The sequence below is a fragment of the Panthera pardus genome, unplaced genomic scaffold, assembly GCF_024362965.1.
Source record: "Panthera pardus isolate Hobbes unplaced genomic scaffold, ASM2436296v1 HiC_scaffold_6, whole genome shotgun sequence".
Lineage (NCBI taxonomy): Eukaryota > Metazoa > Chordata > Mammalia > Carnivora > Felidae > Panthera > Panthera pardus.
Window position 1 is genome coordinate 119,440,899 of NW_026526991.1, and position 18,085 is coordinate 119,458,983.

At 43.5% G+C, this 18,085-nt stretch overlaps 1 pseudogene; it reads left to right on the forward strand.

Moving 5' to 3' along the window:
* Positions 1–14,801: 14,801 nt before the first annotated feature.
* Positions 14,802–17,673, forward strand: LOC109256870 (nucleoside diphosphate kinase, mitochondrial-like; annotated as a pseudogene).
* The last annotated feature ends 412 nt before the right edge of the window (positions 17,674–18,085 follow it).

Consider the following 18,085-nt stretch of genomic DNA (forward strand, 5'->3'; position numbering starts at 1 on the left):
AGGGAAGCCTACCTTCCTTTCTCAAACTCTCTCATCCACTAATATAATAGAAAGTTCAGAAACAAACCAATTGGGGTTCAAATTTGTGTCGTAGACAATTACGAGTTACTTAATTCCTGAATCTCAATTGCTTTCTTCACTTACAAAAATAAGAATATTTTTTGCCTACCCTGAGGAGATTTGTGTGGATTAAATGAAATAAGGCAATGAAGGCACCGACCACTAGGTCATCTGTAAGTGATTAGTTTTTCTTCTCTCTACAGCCTTGTTCTTGCCGCTGAGTGCTGGCCCATAATTTCCATTTGCCTTTGGCACACCTCCACCTGGACTTCCAACTCAACTTGCGCAAACCTAAGCTAATGCATTCTTCTACTCTTGCTTACTCCCCCATAGCTGATTTGGGGCTAATGGCATCAGCCCTCTTCCTATCCCCTGGGCCAGAATTCTAACGATAATGAAATTAATGGAGATGTAAGAACAAAGGACTTACTTAGAATTGGAACATCACCCTGTCTGTGTCTATCAGCCACAGAAACATTCCAGCACCCAGGCAAGCCTTATGAATGTGTCCCTCTGAGTGTTTAAACCAGTGGTTTTCCAAGTGGGGTCCCCAGGCCAGAAGCAACAGCATCACCTAAAAACTTGTTGGAAAGGTGAATTCTTGGCCCTCCTCAGATCCACAGGATCAGTTACTCAGAATGGGACCCAGTATTTTCCAGGTAATCAGGGTACAAACTAAAGTTGGAGATCTAGTGGTATAAACAACCCACTATCCTGGGCTTTAGCAGAAAACAAATATTTAAATATTGCATACAGTCCATGAATATTTAAACATTAGTGTACTTTAATTCGGTCAGTATACAACAATTTATAATTGTATAACAACCCGTAAAACAGACATTATCTTGGTCTATTTTATTCCGTTATAAAAAATTCAGATGTAATCTTGGTGCTATGAGACCAAAAATATTTCCATTTCCTATCCATAAATGCAAACTATTTAAAGAAAGACTGAAAACGTACCTAGCTTAGCTCTGTGAGAAGAGTATTTGCAAGAAACAAAAGGTAACTTACAGAAGCAGATTCCCACTTGAACCTCTTATACAACAATAAAGCAAAACTACCTTTAGGAATGGAAAGGCTGAATTTGTTTTTACTTTAATGTGAAACTCCTCCTCCCCATGATCTAAATAGCATGCGATACACATGATCGGTGACATTTCAGAGGCCAGGATATGCAGAGGAAGAACTTAGCTATTTAAATATACTGTGTTAATTGCTGTCTCCAAAGAGATTAGGTTAAACTAATTGGTACATAAAAATGCCTTTAGAGACTCAGGAAATCTCAGCTCTACTTTCCAACTAGTAGAACAAGGACGCATTAACAAGATAGATTTAAATTGGAGAGCTGCAAGTTCCTTCACAAGATAATGGATCATACGGCAAGGGGCAAGGCAACATCACCACCAAAGGCACCCCGGAAATATTGAGGGGGTGGGAGGGAGGGTGACTGCTAACCACAGAAACTGCCCCAGCATCCACATAACCTGTGAATGACAGTCAACAACGAAGGGTTTCAGAACAATGAAATCAAACAAAGAAACATGACCACCGGTTGTTTATGAAGGCTTGTTTTCTCAAAGGATTACCATCTAGCTAAAAATCAAGCAGGTAGAGAAGATTTTACCTTTTTAAGGTCATTCAGGTTAAGTTATTTCTACACACAGGATTGTAAGACATGTAGTACGAGTAAATTAACACCCATCAGGGCTGAAAAAGGTGCCTCTTGTCTGCCTCTGATTTACTCGCCTTCTATTACTACTGACTTCAAGTCACTGAGCAGATGTTGAATATATTTCAACAACATTTACTTACTGGTTGCATTTAGGTATGTAGTCAAGTAATTTTTTTTAAATGGTTATTTATTTTTGAGAGAGACAGAATGCAAGCAGGGGAGGGGCAGAGAGAGAGGGAGACACAGAATCCGAAGCAGGCTCCAGGCTCTGAGCTGTCAGCACAGAGCCTGACACGAGGCTCGAAACCATGAACCTAGAAATCATGACTTTAGCCAAAGCCGGATGGCTCAACTGACTGACCCACACAGACCCCCCGTGTAGTCATGTAATTTTTGTCTCAAGTATCAAATGGACCCTTTCTCTTGTTTCCCCACAGTTCAGCAGGAAGCAGGTTACAACTTCACGGAGTCTCACTGTCATTTTGGGAACACTGGGAAGGAAGAACCACATGCTGAATACCTCAGAATTCCTACTGCACATGCCCAGAACGTATCCTTGGTCTTTAAGAAGGCTAGTTTGCTCCCAATTTCCCTGTGTAGCCATTGCTGTTAATGCACTGGAAATATCCTGAAATCCTCAAAGGAAATTCTGGTATTAGAGAGATAAAAGCTTGGGGCGCCTGGGTAGCTCAGTCAATTAATCATCCGACTTTGGTTCAGGTCATGATCTCCCGGTCATGAGTTCAAGACTTGCGTTGGGCTCTGTGCGGACAGCTCAGACAGAGCCTGGAGGCTGCTTTGGATTCTGTGTCTCCCTCTGTCTCTGACCCTCCCCTGCTCATGGTCTGTCTCTCTCTCAAAAATAAATAAACATTAAAAAAAATTAATAATTAAAAAAAGAGAGAGAGAAATAAAAGACTTTTACCACACCTCAGCTTACCCAGGATTGGCCACTCCTTGGATGACATCTATTTCTTTCAGGAGAAACCATAACCTCAACAAAGGTATGCGATTTGGCCATATGTCCTTTAAAATGAAATCGACCAAGAATCAATCACCAACCAAGGGTCAGACTCCATTATATCAGCACAGCGCATGGACCATTAGTTATCCAGTGTATATCAGACTGCAGATCTTGGCTGTTTGTTTTTCAATCTCACCACATCTAGGATTCCAAAACTCCTGGGGTTCAACCTTACAGCATAGTCTACTATTTAAAAGTTTAAAAGAGTGTGGAGAACGTATGCCAAATTTTAGTAGTGGTTTCGTCTGGCTGGTGGATTACAGGTAGCTTTTCTTTCTTTTTTTTTTACACATCTCTATTTTATGATATTTCTACAAGCCATTTTGGATGTAATAAAAATGTTAAAAGAAAGTGTCAAGAAGAAAAATGTTCTCTTGGCTTTGTATAGGATCTTGCCTTAGTCTGGAGAGAGTTGATGCTGGAAAGGGAGAATGGCTAGTTAAAAGTAGGAAAAGAATGGGGACCCGAACTAGGACAGTAGAGGTGAAAAGATATTCAAGCGGCAGAACTGACAGGAGTAGACGACAGGGTACAAAAATGGTAGTGAATGTTTAAAGATGACCCTCAGGTTTCTGGCTTAAGAGAGTTAGTGAATGGTGCTACCCAGGTAGGAGAGGCAACAAGTTACCGTGTGATAGGAAAGATGGGGCGTTCAGTTGCAGACCTGTGGAGTCTCTGAGGTAGCTAGGGGACCGTCAGGCAGAGATTACTAGCAAAAAGTTGGATTTGGAGCCCAGGAGAAACGCTGAAGAGAGGGTCAGGCTACGAAGTTGTTGCTGAGGTGAGGGCAAAAGTCACTGTTCTAGATGAGATCGTTGGAGAGAATGTGCAGAGAACAAAAGGCAGCTGGGAAGTACCCCTGGTCAAGGCGTGAACAGAAGACGAAGAGCCCGAGGAAAAGTTTTCCAAGAAGGAAAGAGCAACCCAGAAGAATGGGGCCACAGAAATGAGGGGGATGATGGCAGTCCCTCTCAGTGACCACACACTTCCTGTGGGCCAGCTGCTGCATTTCACCCCATTTGGCAACCCGGCAACCCTACATGGACGACATGACCATGCTCCTTTAGAAAGAACTTGTGGGGTATCTGGGTGGGTTAAGTGGGTTAAGCGTCGGACTTTAGCTCAGGTAACGATCTCATCATTCATGAGCTCAAGCCCTTGCTGACAGCTCAGAGCCTGGAGCCTGCTTTGGATTCTGTCTCTCTCTCTCTCTCTCTCTCTCTCTCTGCCCCTCTCCCACTTGTGCACCCACGTGCTCTCTCTCCCTCTCAAAAATAAATAAACCAAAAAAAAAAAAAAACCATTAAAAAAAAGAAGGCAACTTGTTACACCCAGAAGACAAGAAGTTTCCCCAGAGTCACGCAAGCCATAAAGGCAGAAGCCAAGGACACCTGGGTGGCTCACTCGGCTAAGCGTCCAACTTGGGCTCAGGTCATGATCTTACAGTTCACAAGTTCAAGCCCCACATCAGGCTCTGGCTAGCTCAGAGCCTGGAGCCTGCTTCTGATTCTGTGTTTCCCTCTCTCTCTGCACCACCCCCCCAACTTGTGCTCTCTCTCTCTCTCTCTCAAAAATAAAAACATTTAAAAATTTTTTAAATAATAATAATAATAATAGACAGAATCCAAACTTGGGCCTTCTGACTTTGAAGTCTTTCCTCAGTGTCGTGCTGCTTTATTAGAATGTGTGGTAAATCAATCACTCAGGCGGCCTCTACCAAGATGGAATCTAGAATCTAGAATCACAGTTCTTCAACGATAGGAGGGATGGCTAGTCGGGTTTTCCTGGTACAGCTGCATCAACTACCCCGGGAGCCCCCTCTTTCATATCCAGCAGTTTTCTGTAGCTCTGAGACCAATGCCCTGTTGTCTGTTGGTACTCATACCCTACAAATTGTTAAGTGGGTTGAATATTACCCCTGCAAATAACTGAGGGAACTAGGTAACGGTACTGACGTACGTGTTGAACACTCATGGGGCACGCCGCTGATTTCCTAAAAAAAAATTTATCTTTTGAGGGAAATAGCTGCACTTTCTTATTTAAAAAGCAAGACTAATCAAAAGATGAAATTATAAACAATACTTTTAGAGATCAATAACAATCGTTTAAACAGCCAAAGAAATATGTGAGATTTTGATGTATCAAGTAATTCCAGGATGTTCCACTTGAACAGAATAGAGTAAACATTTGCCAATGGATTAACAAGAGAGCACCCGTTAGAAATCATACAACTGTGGGACACAAAGAAGCCACGACATAGACTCATAGATAGTTTATGGGCCACGGAAAAAAATTAATAAAATATTATGGTGGAAATAAAAAAGTTCAAGGGCACAGGTGACCATACCTAGTTTCTTAGGCATTTACTAAATGCCTCTGTGACTGGCAGATTCAGATGCAAGAAAAAAACTCTGGGATAAAGAAGATGTGGTATATATATACAATGGAGTATTACTCTGCAACCAAAAGAATGAAATATTGCCATTTGCAACAACGTGGATGGAACCGAGGGTATTTTTTTTTAACGTTTATTTACTTTTGAGAGAGGGAGAGAGACAGAATGCAAGCAGGAGAGGGGCAGTGAGAGAGGGGGACACAGATCTGAAGCAGGTTGCAGGCTCTGAGCTATCAGTACAGAGCCCGACGCGGGGCTCGAACCCACAAACCGTAAGATGATGACCCGAGCCCAAGTCGGATGTTTTAACCAACTGAGGCACCCAGGTGCTCTGGAACTAGAGGGTATTATGCTAAGCAAAATTAGTCAGAGAAAGACAAATATCATACGACTTCACTCATATGTGGAATGTAAGATACAAAACAGATGAACATAAGGGAAGGGAAGCAGAAATAATACAAAAACAGGGAGGGGGACAAAACATAAGAGGCTCTTAAATATAGAGAACACACTGAGGGCTGCTGGGTGGGGGGGATGGGTTAAATGGGTAAGGGGCATTAAGGAAGACACTCGTCGGGATGAGCACTGGCTGTTATACATAGGGGATGAACCACTGGAATCTACTCCTGAAATCATTGTTGCACTCAATGCTAACTTGGGTGTAAGTTAAAAAATTTTTTAAAAAATTTAAAAAAAAAGAAAAAAATTCGGAAGCTCTACTTCTCTTAAGAGACGGTAAATTTCAACATGCAATACAATGGCACGAAAGTACAATAGCTGAATCCAACCTACTTAATTATTTTGCCCCCTCCAACAGGATCACCATAGCAGTTTTTCTTTCCTGAGTACTCAGTGAGATTGATCTGGGTACTCCAGATTTAAAATTATGAAAAGATTTCACTGACTTCACCAACACTACAGTGAAGCGAGTGAAGGATTGATCGGGAATCCCCATTTCCTGGCTCGCTTAGTCCCTTCCTGTAACTGCACATCACAGTTCTTTAAAGAAATGAAACGATTAGCCCGGGAACTGGGACCCCAAACAAACGTAAGTATATGTCGTGGCTAATGAAGATATACAAGATCCAGAACAGATCCTCACCCCAGGGATATAGGAATACCAAAGAAACTCGGTTCCTACTCTTGATATAGCGTTCTTGCTTTTTTTTCAAGATTGTGTGTGTGTGTGTGTGTATGTGTGTGTGTGTGTGTTATAGCGTTTAATATTAAAGAGTCGAAAGAAAGTATTAAGTAAAAATAAAAAAGCCAACTCGAAACAAATGAGTTCAGAGATGGAAGAATAAGGGATGATAGAGAGTACTTTTGTCAGTCATGTGAGAGCAAAAGGGCACGTATACGCCAGGGATAGAAACATATTTAGCTGCCATGAGTTTCTAATAAAATATGGAGAGATACTTGGTAGAATCTGACAGATTAGATCAGATTAGATTAGATATACATGTTTTTGTTTGTGTTTTGAACTTGGTTTTTTCTTTTTTTTTTTTTTTCTATATATGAAGTTTATCGTCAAATTGGTTTCCATACAACACCCAGTGCTCATCCCAAAAGAACTTGGTTTTTTCTTAAGTTCATTTCTTTATTTTCAAGAGAGAGAGAGAGCCAGCAGGGAGGTGGCCATCAGCATGGAGCCTGACGTGGAGCCCGATCCCATGAACCACGAGATCACGACCTGAGACGAAACCAAGAGTCGGACGCTTAACCAACTGAGCCATCCAGGTGCCCCTGTGTTTTGAAATTTAAGGTAAAAATTAAAAATGGCCTGGGGTGGGGGAAAGAGGCGCCTGGGTGGCTCAGTCAGTTAAGTGTCCAACTTCGGCTCAGGTCATGATCTCAAGGTTTGTGAGTTCGAGCCCCACGTTGGGCTCTGTGCTGACAGCTCACAGCCTGGAGCCTGCTTCGGATTCTGTGTCTCCCTCTCTCTCTGCCCCTCCCCAGCTTTAACTCTCTCTCTCTCTCTTTCTCAAAAATAAATAAACACTAAAAAAATTTTTTTAAAAAGATGCATTCTTAAGGGAAGACATCACCACAGGGTTTTTTGGAATGCAAGGGATAGTGTAGACTGGTTCACACTGTATCAGTTCTGAACAGAACAGGACAACGAATGTTGCACTTCTAGAATTCTGGAACATTCTTTCTGACTCTAAGATCTCTCCTCTGTGGTGTTGTTCTTGGCTGGCTCTACTCACACCACAAGAGAACTTGTTAATTTGAAGAACCTCTTGCCATCCCTGGTACAGCTGGAAGAACCCCAGCTCCTTGCTGCCCCCAGTTGTGCTGAGACACGGTACCCCCACCTCTACCACCAACCTCTGAACTCCCGTATGAAGCTACCTAGATTGAAGGCTTCTGGCTTCTGTTGGCTCTCTACTTGTATTATTTTTTTAAGAGCCTTTATTTTTTACAGCAGTTTCAGGTTCACACAAAAATTGAGCAGAAACTACAGAGATTTTCCTCCTCCATCCATGCATACCCTCCCCCACTACGGGCATCCTACACCAGGGTGTTATATTTGTTACAACAAATGAACCTACACTGACACGTCATCATCTCCCAAAGTCCATAGTTTGCAATAGTGTTCATTCTTGGTGTTATACGTTCTATGGATCTTGACAAATATATAATGACTCGGGCCCACTGCGCTAGCATTATACAAAATAGTTTCTTTCGCTGCCTGAATTTTGATTAATTCTTAAGTTAGAAACGCTACGAATCAAATTTAATTAATTGAAGAGACACTTGAATAATAAAAACAAATTGCTTAGGTCACTGCCACATGGAACAGAGATGGTTAAACGATATATAAAAAAATGTCTGTTTGCTTAACTCACTACCAAATTATTCTTTGTAGGTAACATAATTGTATAAGGGGGAGGGGGTTACAAGGTCTTAACTAAAGTTCAGCTGCTAGCCAATTGGTCCGTGTAAAGCTGACCACAGACTGTACAGAATGAAAAAAAAAAAAAAAAAAAGAATGAACCACGGGTGAAAATCAGAAGTACAAATCAGAGTTTAGTGTCTTCTAAGGTCATGGTCTCCCCGAAATACATCACTCAGAGGACCCATGGGAAACTTCACTGATCAGTAGACACTTCACTGAAACCGCACTTTCCCTGTTCAGCCTACACTTCACAACACATAGCCACTTGTCTTCTCATTACGGGTTGAGCTTTTCATTCACTGTTTCCTGATCTCTGAACCTGAGAATTTTCTCTGCTTCCCAGACGCCTTGCTCATTCGGTGCTTCTCTGAGGCTACTCCCTTCACCTGAGATGCCCGGATCACCAGACATACAAACCTCAACTTCATCTCCTGTAGCTGGGGTTAATAATATTTGCCTTCAGATGTGTGTGTTGAAGCATTAAACAACACATGTCCCTATTTCCTAACATAGAAGTCATTCATAAACAGTGAATAGTTTTCTTATCTTCTGGACTTCTAAATTTACCTATAATTGTTTTTGACAAGTATTACAAATCTTAATGTGTATTTTCCCCTACCGTTAGATTGTAAGTTTCCTGAGGCCAGGATCTGCTTTGCTCATCTTAGTGTCCCCTTAAAACAAAGCAAGTTTAGGGGTGCCTGGGTGGCTCAGTTAGTTAGGCGTCCGACTCTTGGTTTCAGTTCAGGTCATGATCTTATGGTTTGTGAGATTGAGCCCCACGCCGGACTGCACACTCACAGCACAGAGCCTGCTTGGGATTCTCTCCGTGTCTGTCTGTCTGTCTGTCTGTCTCTCTCTCTCTGTCCCTCCCCCACTCACATGCACATGCTCTCTCTCTCTCTCAAAATAAATAAACTTTTAAAAAATAGCAAGTTTAACCACAAAACAAATGTATAAACATGACATTTAGGGACTGTTAGAGTATCAATTCTATCTGTAGTACAGACAAGTGAACCAACTTCCCTAGGACAGAGAATGTGCTAATTACTTATTAACTTGACTCAAACCTAGTGTCTTGTTCATACTAAGAATAATTTCCCACAAGGTCCTGATAGCCCAAGTTCACAACACAGCACTAAATGCAATTACTGATCCAAGGATGATGAACCCCAGAAATCTCCAAGCTAATGGAAGATTAGGTTGTCAAAGTCATGAACTGCTTTAAATTTCCTTTCTCTCCCTCACGAAGAGATGTGGCTGAAGTTCATTCACAGCTACCAGTCTGTGAGGGGGTAGTGGTGTGCCGGAAAGAGGCAAAGGCTCGGAATCTGACAACCTAAATTCCAGTTGTGGGGCGTGAACTCATGAACCAGGAGATCATGACCTGAGTGGAAATCAAAAGTCAGTTGCTTAATGGACTGAGCCACCCAGGTGCCCCTGTTGTTCTTTCTTTAAATATTCCTTTCAATAAAATAACGTGATGTCTGGGACTTGCTTTAGAACAGAGATGGGGCAGAAGGTACAGGATAAGACGGGAAGCAGGCTGGCCACATGTTAATGATTGCCAATGCTGGGGGATAGATACATGAGTGTCCTAAAAGATCCCATCGCAAAAAACTGGAATTAGGCAACGGCACACCGATTAAGAATGAACTTTAATGTAATTTGAGAAACAAACCTTAGCTTCTGGAGTGCTGCAGAAGATAATTTTAGAAAGTCAGAGAAGCTTTTGAAAACCTGATGAAATGTACATACAAAAAAACATTGTGCAGCCTTCTTTTAGAGGGATCTCCAGAATCCTGCAGTTCAGCCAAAGATGCCCGTTGGACTCTGGTCCCTAAATTGCCATGGATTCCGGTCAAGGTCCCTGTTTTGGTAAGCCAATCTTTTTATTTTAGAGTAAAACACTGCAGTTCTGGGAGACCTTTGGTCCAATGCCCGCATATGAGCCCAGGGACCCTGATATTCACCAGACAGTTCTTTCCCGTCTCTCTTAGGGAGAGAAAAAAATGGAATTAACAGGCTATGACTACTCTTGAGCAACTTACCACAAGGCTCTGCAAGCTGTTTCCCAAAAGACAAATATTGCAGCAAGGGAAGGATATCTTATGTTTGCAAAATACCTATAAGAATTTTCTCTCATTCTAAAATGTGTTCGCCCTTGCCAGTTAGGGTAGTTTTTAGAGACAATCTGCCCCGTGGACATGCCTCCAATGGGGAGAGAGCCGGGCTAAATGTTTTCTCAATGACATTTTTTATCTACAGGGGGTGGTAAGGGCAGAACACTCTTGCCCTTTGGAATAGAAATGCACTCGGGGTCATAGACCCCAGCTGGTATTGCAGGCAAATTCCTTTGTATCCTCTTTCGCCCAAGTAAGTAAGAGTGGAGGATTGTCCCAAGACTTTATGAGGAAATATCTCATTTATAAATGCTCAAAACCAATGAGAGTAATATCTAGATATTGCTTAACACGGTTTTGGGCAGAAAACCAAGGGGATAGTAGAAAAACCTTTTGACTAATCATCGACTTTTGGTGCCCTGAAAGCTCTACTCATTGCTCACCCTAGAGAATTGAAAGTATGCTTTTGGCAAGGTCTAAAGCAAATATGTTTAAAGGTCAGATTACTCTGCCAAAGCATACACATAATCGATGCATGCATTGATCTTCATCCTACATTCTGTGCTTCTTGAATTGTGTTAATGCAAGTGAAACGAAAACAGAAGCCAAAAATACCATGACTTGCCAAATACCGTGGAGTTTCATTATACTCAAATTAATTTATGTGGCTGTATCCAGGGAATTTAACTAGAAGCCTTTGGTGTGGGGCACAAATGGGAAGAGAAGGACACAAAAGCAAATGGATGGCAAGGAGAAGGAGAAGGGGGAGAAGGATGAGGAGAAAGAGAACGATTTAAGTAGCACAAGTGATCACTCCCAGTGGCTGCATGAGTGTGTGCCCAAGGTCAAATGGCACCTAAGGAGCCACTTGACCCATCTGAGGCAATACTCCTGACCTCCAGGACATCCAGGGATTCACAAATAGGTCATTGAAAAACTTAGTTTTCCAAAGGTAACTTTCACTAAGTGTCACCATTAGAACATGCAAAACACTTCGCTGTTTAAATTCAACTTGGGGGAAATATTTTGCGCTACTTTCTAAATGGTACCACTCAATGCCAAAATTATATGCCTATTTTTAAATTATTAGGAACTATTTTGCCCCCAGATGATAGATAATCAACAAATTTAAAATGCCCTTTGACTGTGAATACCATATTTAAAAGGCAACTTCTCTGGGAGCCTGGGTGGCTCAGTCGGTTAAGCGTCCGACTCTTAATTTCAGCTTAGGTCATGATGTCACAGTTCATGAGTTTGAGCCTTGCATCAGGCTCTGTGCTGAGCGTGTGGAACCTGCTTGGGATTCTTTCTCTCTCCCCTCTCTCTGCCCCTACTCTGCTTGCTCACTCTCTCAAACAAATAAACTTGAAAAAAATAATAAAAGGCAACTTCGGAAATTACCGTCGTACAGACCTATACAAATTTTGGAATACCAGTCAAGAAACAAACTCCTTTGGTGTGAGAAACACACTCATGGTTCCCAAATAAAAGCATGCATGGACATCTTCATTGGTCCTTTGGTTTTTCTTGAATTATTATGGGAGAGGAGGGAGACAAAAAGTTGGTCATAAGGTCCATTTTCTCTCTACCCTGATTAACATGTTTTAATTATATTTTAATTGAAAACAACAATGGCATTTTGAGGAACCAGTGGCCCATCTAGTATATCTAGTATATTGTCCAGATTGGACAATCAGAGTGCATCCTTTTTAACATTCCCTTCTATATGTCAAAAAGTAATAATCATGCAATAATCAGTAATAATCATCATTTTCTTGATTTGTTCTTTAGTTTTCAAATAAATAACTTATGATGAAATATTTTTCATTTCAAATTTAAAAAGATGTCATTCAGGGGCGCCTGGGTGACTCAGTAGGTTGAGCGTCCGACTTCGGCTCAGGTCATGATCTCGCGGTCTGGGGGTTCAAGCCCCGCGTTGGGTTCTGTGCGGACAGCTCAGAGCCCGGAGCCTGCTTCGGATTCTGTGTCTCCCTCTCTCTCTGCCCCTCCCCTCCTCATGCTCTGTCTCTCTCTCTGTGTCAAAAATAAATAAACATAAAAAAAAAAAGATGTCATTCAAATTCAATAAAGTATTTCATGTGTGAACTAAAACGCACACTTAACTCAAAATATTTCACCTCGGCACTTCATGCTCTTTTCCACGATTTTAAAATCTTAATGCGAGTAGGAACACTACAGGCTCACAGAGAATGACAGATCTGAAGGATCTGATTGTGAGGAGAGCTCATTTCTTGTCCTCACAATGCCTGTGCTATCGTCGTGGGTTTCAAGCATACCGTTAAATGAAGAATGTGGAACGTCACAGGGCTTGGAAAAGGCCTTTCAAGTTAGTTCCAGAGATGCTAAGCCTCCATGAATTTATTCTCTGAATGAAAACCCATGGAGAGCCCGCTGAATAACCGGAGGCTCTCCAAATTAACTTCCAGTTACAATACAGTGTCGATTGAAGGATGCGAAACGAAAAATGTGTTCATTTGAAGCTCGCGCCACAACAGACTCAACTCAATCGTGCAAAATTGATTTGGGGGGAGAGGCACATTTTATTACTAATATTGCTTACAAGTGCCAGCACACGATGAGTTTTTTTTAAAAGAATCACATCGACTCTTCGTCACTTTGATGATTGTTTTTGAATTCTCTACATCAGGGTACCCCTTTATTGCCTGCATCCAGAGCTGACCACCCTCACCTTTTCTCCCTTGGTACATCACTTTGAAGATTACTCTGTATCTAAAAAACTTAACTTCTTTCACAATAACTTAACGGCTTTTCACAATTTTATGGTAATTCATAAGGTGACTACGAGGTACTAATGCCTGCTTGCTCTTTTTTTTTTTTTTTTGAGAGAGAGAGAGAGAGAGAGAGAGAGAAAGAGCAAGCCTGAGCAGGGGAGGGGCAGAGAGAGGGAGAGAGAATCCCAAGCAGAATTTACACTGCCAGTGCAGAGTCTGTTGTGGGGCTCAAACCCACGAACTGTGAGATCATGACCTGAGACAAAATCAAGAGTCAGATGCCTAACCAACCGGGCCACCCAGGTACCCCACCTGCTTGCTCTTTGGTATAAATAAATAGCCCCGAGGAAATGTTTCAGGCAGGCCTCCTTATATGTCACTGTGCATTTTTCAGTCCTGTTCATCCAACCTGGCCTAATAATCCCCCTGTCTCAGGCTACTTCTGTTCTCCTATTGGACATATTAGGGACACCAATGTGCTCAGACACATAAGACATCATTCCCACCATAAAGGAGCTGGATGTTTCGTGAGGTGATCCCTGCCATCTTCTAAGACAATCAGGAGTGGAGGCGATAGGTAAGGACCAGGAGAAAGATGGATTGTTTTTCCTCCTGTGGACCCACGACCTTGAAAAGGCGTTGGAGAGGACCACAAAGGGCACTGTTCCCCTCATTCTGACTATGAGATACTTAGGGAAAGAGGAAATAAATAGCCCTGACTAGAGAGGGTCTCAGTGGAGTCAAGAAAGTGAAGAAAACAGTACAAGACAGTTGGAGGCAGAAGGGGATGTGCTTGTTGCTCACGGAACAGGAGCTCTGGAAAGCGCCGGAAGGGCTGGCAGGCTTGTGGAAGGGCAGTTGGATGGGGGAAGATGTTTGGGGCAGTGAGGGATGAGAGAAGGCTAGTGATAGAGATGAGGGAATATAGGAACTGCACCCCAGGCCAAGGCCAATGGGAACAGGCTATAAAGCCCTGGGTAAATCCCCAACAGAGGGCACCTGCAAAGGGACTCCTTGGGCCCACCTAGAAGAAAGCCTCAGTGATGCCCTGTTTGGCAGCTTCCTTTTTGGGGGCTGGCGGGTGTAGGCAGCCCCAGAGAGGGGCAGGTCTGGAAGCCTAGAAGCAAGAATGAGCCAACAGGAGCCCTAAGACTCTTCACTTGCTTTGCAATTCTGGGACATGGGCTAAGCATACAAGTTCTACTTCTCTTACTCTTGAAGCCCGTTGAAATAGTATCTTCTGTGAGGTGCCTGGAAATCTTTCAATTCAACAAGTCTCTCCAAGCAGTTTTTATCGCTAGGGAAATTAGGAAACACTGCCCGGAGACAATAACACATCCACCGGTGTGCGGGGCACCATTCTAAGAACTTCCACATTTGCTCATTGACTCCTAACCACAACGGCCTGCAGTGTGGTCTTCTTTTCACAGACTACCTGCCCCTCTTCACCAATCCGTGGTGGGTGGCTGTTCCCACTTGAATCTCAGGGCAATCTCATTTCACATATCCACCCTCTCTCGGGGAAGATTCTGAATTCTCCAACGCCTGCCTTGAGATTAAGCACCCGTTTGCAGTTTGCAGATCTCTTTCTTTCGCAAAGCACATCGTTAGGTTCGTTGCGTTACAGAGGGGCTCCAGATGTATTGTTGTTTCTAAGAAATCAGAGCCATTCCGCTTTTTGTCCCAGTGCCTTGGGCAGCGTCAGCGCCTACCTTGATCTTGAAGATGTGGAGACAGAAGTTGGCAGTAAACCGGCTTTGAAAGCAGAGACCTTTTGAGTAACTCTGGCTGAGAGTCAGAGTCCTGCAGAAATTGAACCGGGAAAAGGAAAACAGAAAGATCATCTGGTTTGGCTGGCCCACCTGGCACCGGATGCTGGCCAGGAAAGAGAATTTCGGGGCAGAAGACAAAGGTAATAGATATTTCCCGTCTCCTGTCACACCCTTCTCCCACACACTTACCCACTCTGAGCAGCTTCCCAGAGACTAATAGTTTCCAGTTTACTAAAAGCCTATACTCACCTTTCCCTTTCTAATTCCTTTTACACTTGCCTGTACGTCACAATCTTCACATTTTAGGCTTCTCTGGTCTCCGATTAGTCAATAGCACAAAAGCTAACACTTCCATTCATCTCAAACCTTGAGACGATTACCGCAAATGGGAACGCTAACCGTTTTTCTCATCAACAATTATCCCAACTCCTTCAGCATGAAGATGCCTTTTTTTTTGTTTTTTTTTTTTTGCTCTGTAATTCAGACTCTCTTTCTTGAAACTCAAAACATGCATGAAGCACCTACCACTATTCTTCACGGTTTTCCTTTTTTTTTCCTTTTAAAAAAAAAAAATTCATTCAGGTTTTTGTTTGTTTGTTTGTTTGTTTGTGTAATCCTAACAAACCGGAAGGGGGGGGAGGAAGACATCCATACCTCTATTTTTTTTTTTCTCCAGATAAAACTGAAAAAAACAGATGATGAGGTTAGTAATTTGCCTGAAATCGTGCGGCTGGTAGGAGAAAGAAGCAGGATCGGAGCTACGTCTGACTTGTCTGTGCTCTCTCCACCATATTGGGACACTCAGCGTGCAAGCTGTTATGTTCATTGCTCTGCATGTTTATCTGTTATCTCCTCAAATAGATGAAAAACATGTTCGCAGAAAACACAGAGTGCTTCCTTGTACTGGCGCTGTGCTGGGCACTCGGTTGGAATGACATAAAATGAAGCGATTGCTTCTTTCATTGGTCAAGCCAACCTCTCTAAATCGGCTGCTGAAAGCTTCAAATCAAAAAGCTCCTGAACCAAAGTGACTCTTCAGAATTTATAGCAGAGTCACAAACCGTTTGGTGACATCGCCTGAATGTTGGACTACTGCTTAGACCATCTCAACATCCCTCGTTGTTGGGGATCCCACACCCCGTGCGACCTCCTTGCGTGACACCTCTCCACTCTGTAGTCACTTGACTTCAGCGATCTAGGAGCTGTGTTCTTAGCAACAATTTTCTTGGATCATTCAACAGGGGAGAAGCCTTACCTTGCTCCCTCCATTGAAAACCCCTCACCTGGAACTGTAAAATGTTCTGTCAGGACGTCATTTGTAAATATTTAATGGTCTGTGTGTGCTGTTTACTGGTTTGCATGCCCAGTAATAACAGTTCTGTGCAGAAACTTAACTATCGAGTGGATGAGATGGCATGATTTGTAGATCTTTTTCCGGAACTTCTGACGGAGGAACAAATAGAGAGTAAAGATCATCTTTCGTCTAAGAAAGGAAGGTCTGGGTGTTAGGGGGGAGTTTAAATTCTGTTTGCTCAGGGTGCCTGGGTGGCTCAGTTGGTTAATGTCTGACTCTTGATCTCTGCTCGGGTCATGAGGTCATGACCTCATGGTTCATAAGTTTGAGCCTCGCATTGGGCCCTTCACTAACACCACAGAGCCTGCTTGGGATTCTCTGTCTCCTCTCTCTCTGCCCCTCCCTTGCTCATTCTCTCTCTCTCTTTCTCTCTCTCTCTTTCTTCCTCTTTCTCAAAAATAGACTTTAAAAATTAATTAATTAATTAATTCTCTGTTTGCCCAACCACCAGTTTCTAGACCTTCAACCTGACTCTACCAACTTCTCTCCATTGCCCTTGACCCCTCCCCAATTTGCTCTGTCATCCTTTCTGGCCTTGACTATTGCAATAACCCCTCAACTCTTGATTACTGCAGTTTTTTTCTCTAGTCAACACAGAGATATTTTTAGACAGTAAATTGAATATTTTGTTTGTCGGTTTGTTTACGCGCCTGTTTAAAATCCTTCCATTTCTTTCCAGTTTCTGTAGAACAAAGTCCAAACTCCTCACCATCGCCTACAAGACACTCCAAGGCCTGGCCCCTGCCCCTGTCTCCAACCTCATCTAGGACGTCAGTACCTGAATGTCTGTTGAGTGAATAAACGAGTGACACTTTTTCTTAAATGTTCCGACATATGCCACCTGCACAAAAATCATAGTGCTAGAACATAACAAACTTATTGTCGTGTGTTCACTTGGACAGAAGCTACTTGGTAAATGTTACAGGTGAAAATGTCTATTACCAGTGTTATCTCTGCCATGTTCACGAAAAGAAAGCTCAGAGCCAGTGGCCCCCAGGTGGGGGCCACGGAGGCTTCTCGGGGTGCAGAGCAACCCGCGGGCCCCAGGCCCCTGGCCAAACCCGCTCTCGCCCCCCAGCTCGGGAGGGCCTTCCTGCACCTGGAAGCAGCCCCGCGTCGCAGTGACGCCAGATGGGGTGTCGTGGTGGCTTCTTGGAGGTGCGACCCGGCACTTTGAGGGGAGGAGCTTCATACTGGTGGGGGCCAAGATGCTGCAGGTGCCAGAGCGCCCTCACCGAGCACTACCGGGGCCTGCAGGGGAAGCCCTTCCACCCAGCCCTCATCAGCTACGTCATCAGCCACGTGAGCTCCGGCTCCATGATGGCCGTGGTCTGGACAGGCCCCAGCGTGGTCTACACCTCAAAGCCCTGGAAGGACACACCGATTCAGCTGAGGCTGTCCCATCACCAACAGGGAGGACTTCGGGGTCCGCATCAGCAGGAACGTCATCCACACCAGTGACTCCGTGGAGGGGGCCCAGAGGGAGAGCCAGCTGTGGTTCCAGGGCTGTGAGCTGGTGGACTGGAAAGCCACCAGAGAAGCAGCTAAGGCCACCAGAACAGTCAGGCTGCCCTCAGCCACCTCAACAGCCACTCAGGATCAACTACCTCTGTCGTAAGAACTTGAGCCCACACCCGTGCTCTGCCCATCTGTCCCAGACCACCTCCCTGTCCACCTTCCACCCCACCCCAGCCCAGAGGGGTTGAGCAACCAACTTGATTTATATGCCTTTTAGTATGCTGAGCCAGCAAGAGATTGGACCAAATCCTCTCTGTACCAAAGTGCCAGACAACCCTCGGGATGTCTCCGAAAGTGTGTAGTGTGACCTCCCTTCCCCCGGGGGGAACGTTAAATGCAAAGTCGTCAGAGTTTGAAAGTAGAGATAAAGCTTACTCTCTCACAAAAAGAAAAAGAGAAAGAAAAAAAGAAAGTTCAGCTTGACTCCAACCCTATCTCCGCAGGTATTTTGTGAGAGACTTTTACTTTTACCTTTTTGGCTGACAACTAATAAGACAAAATCTTACAATAAT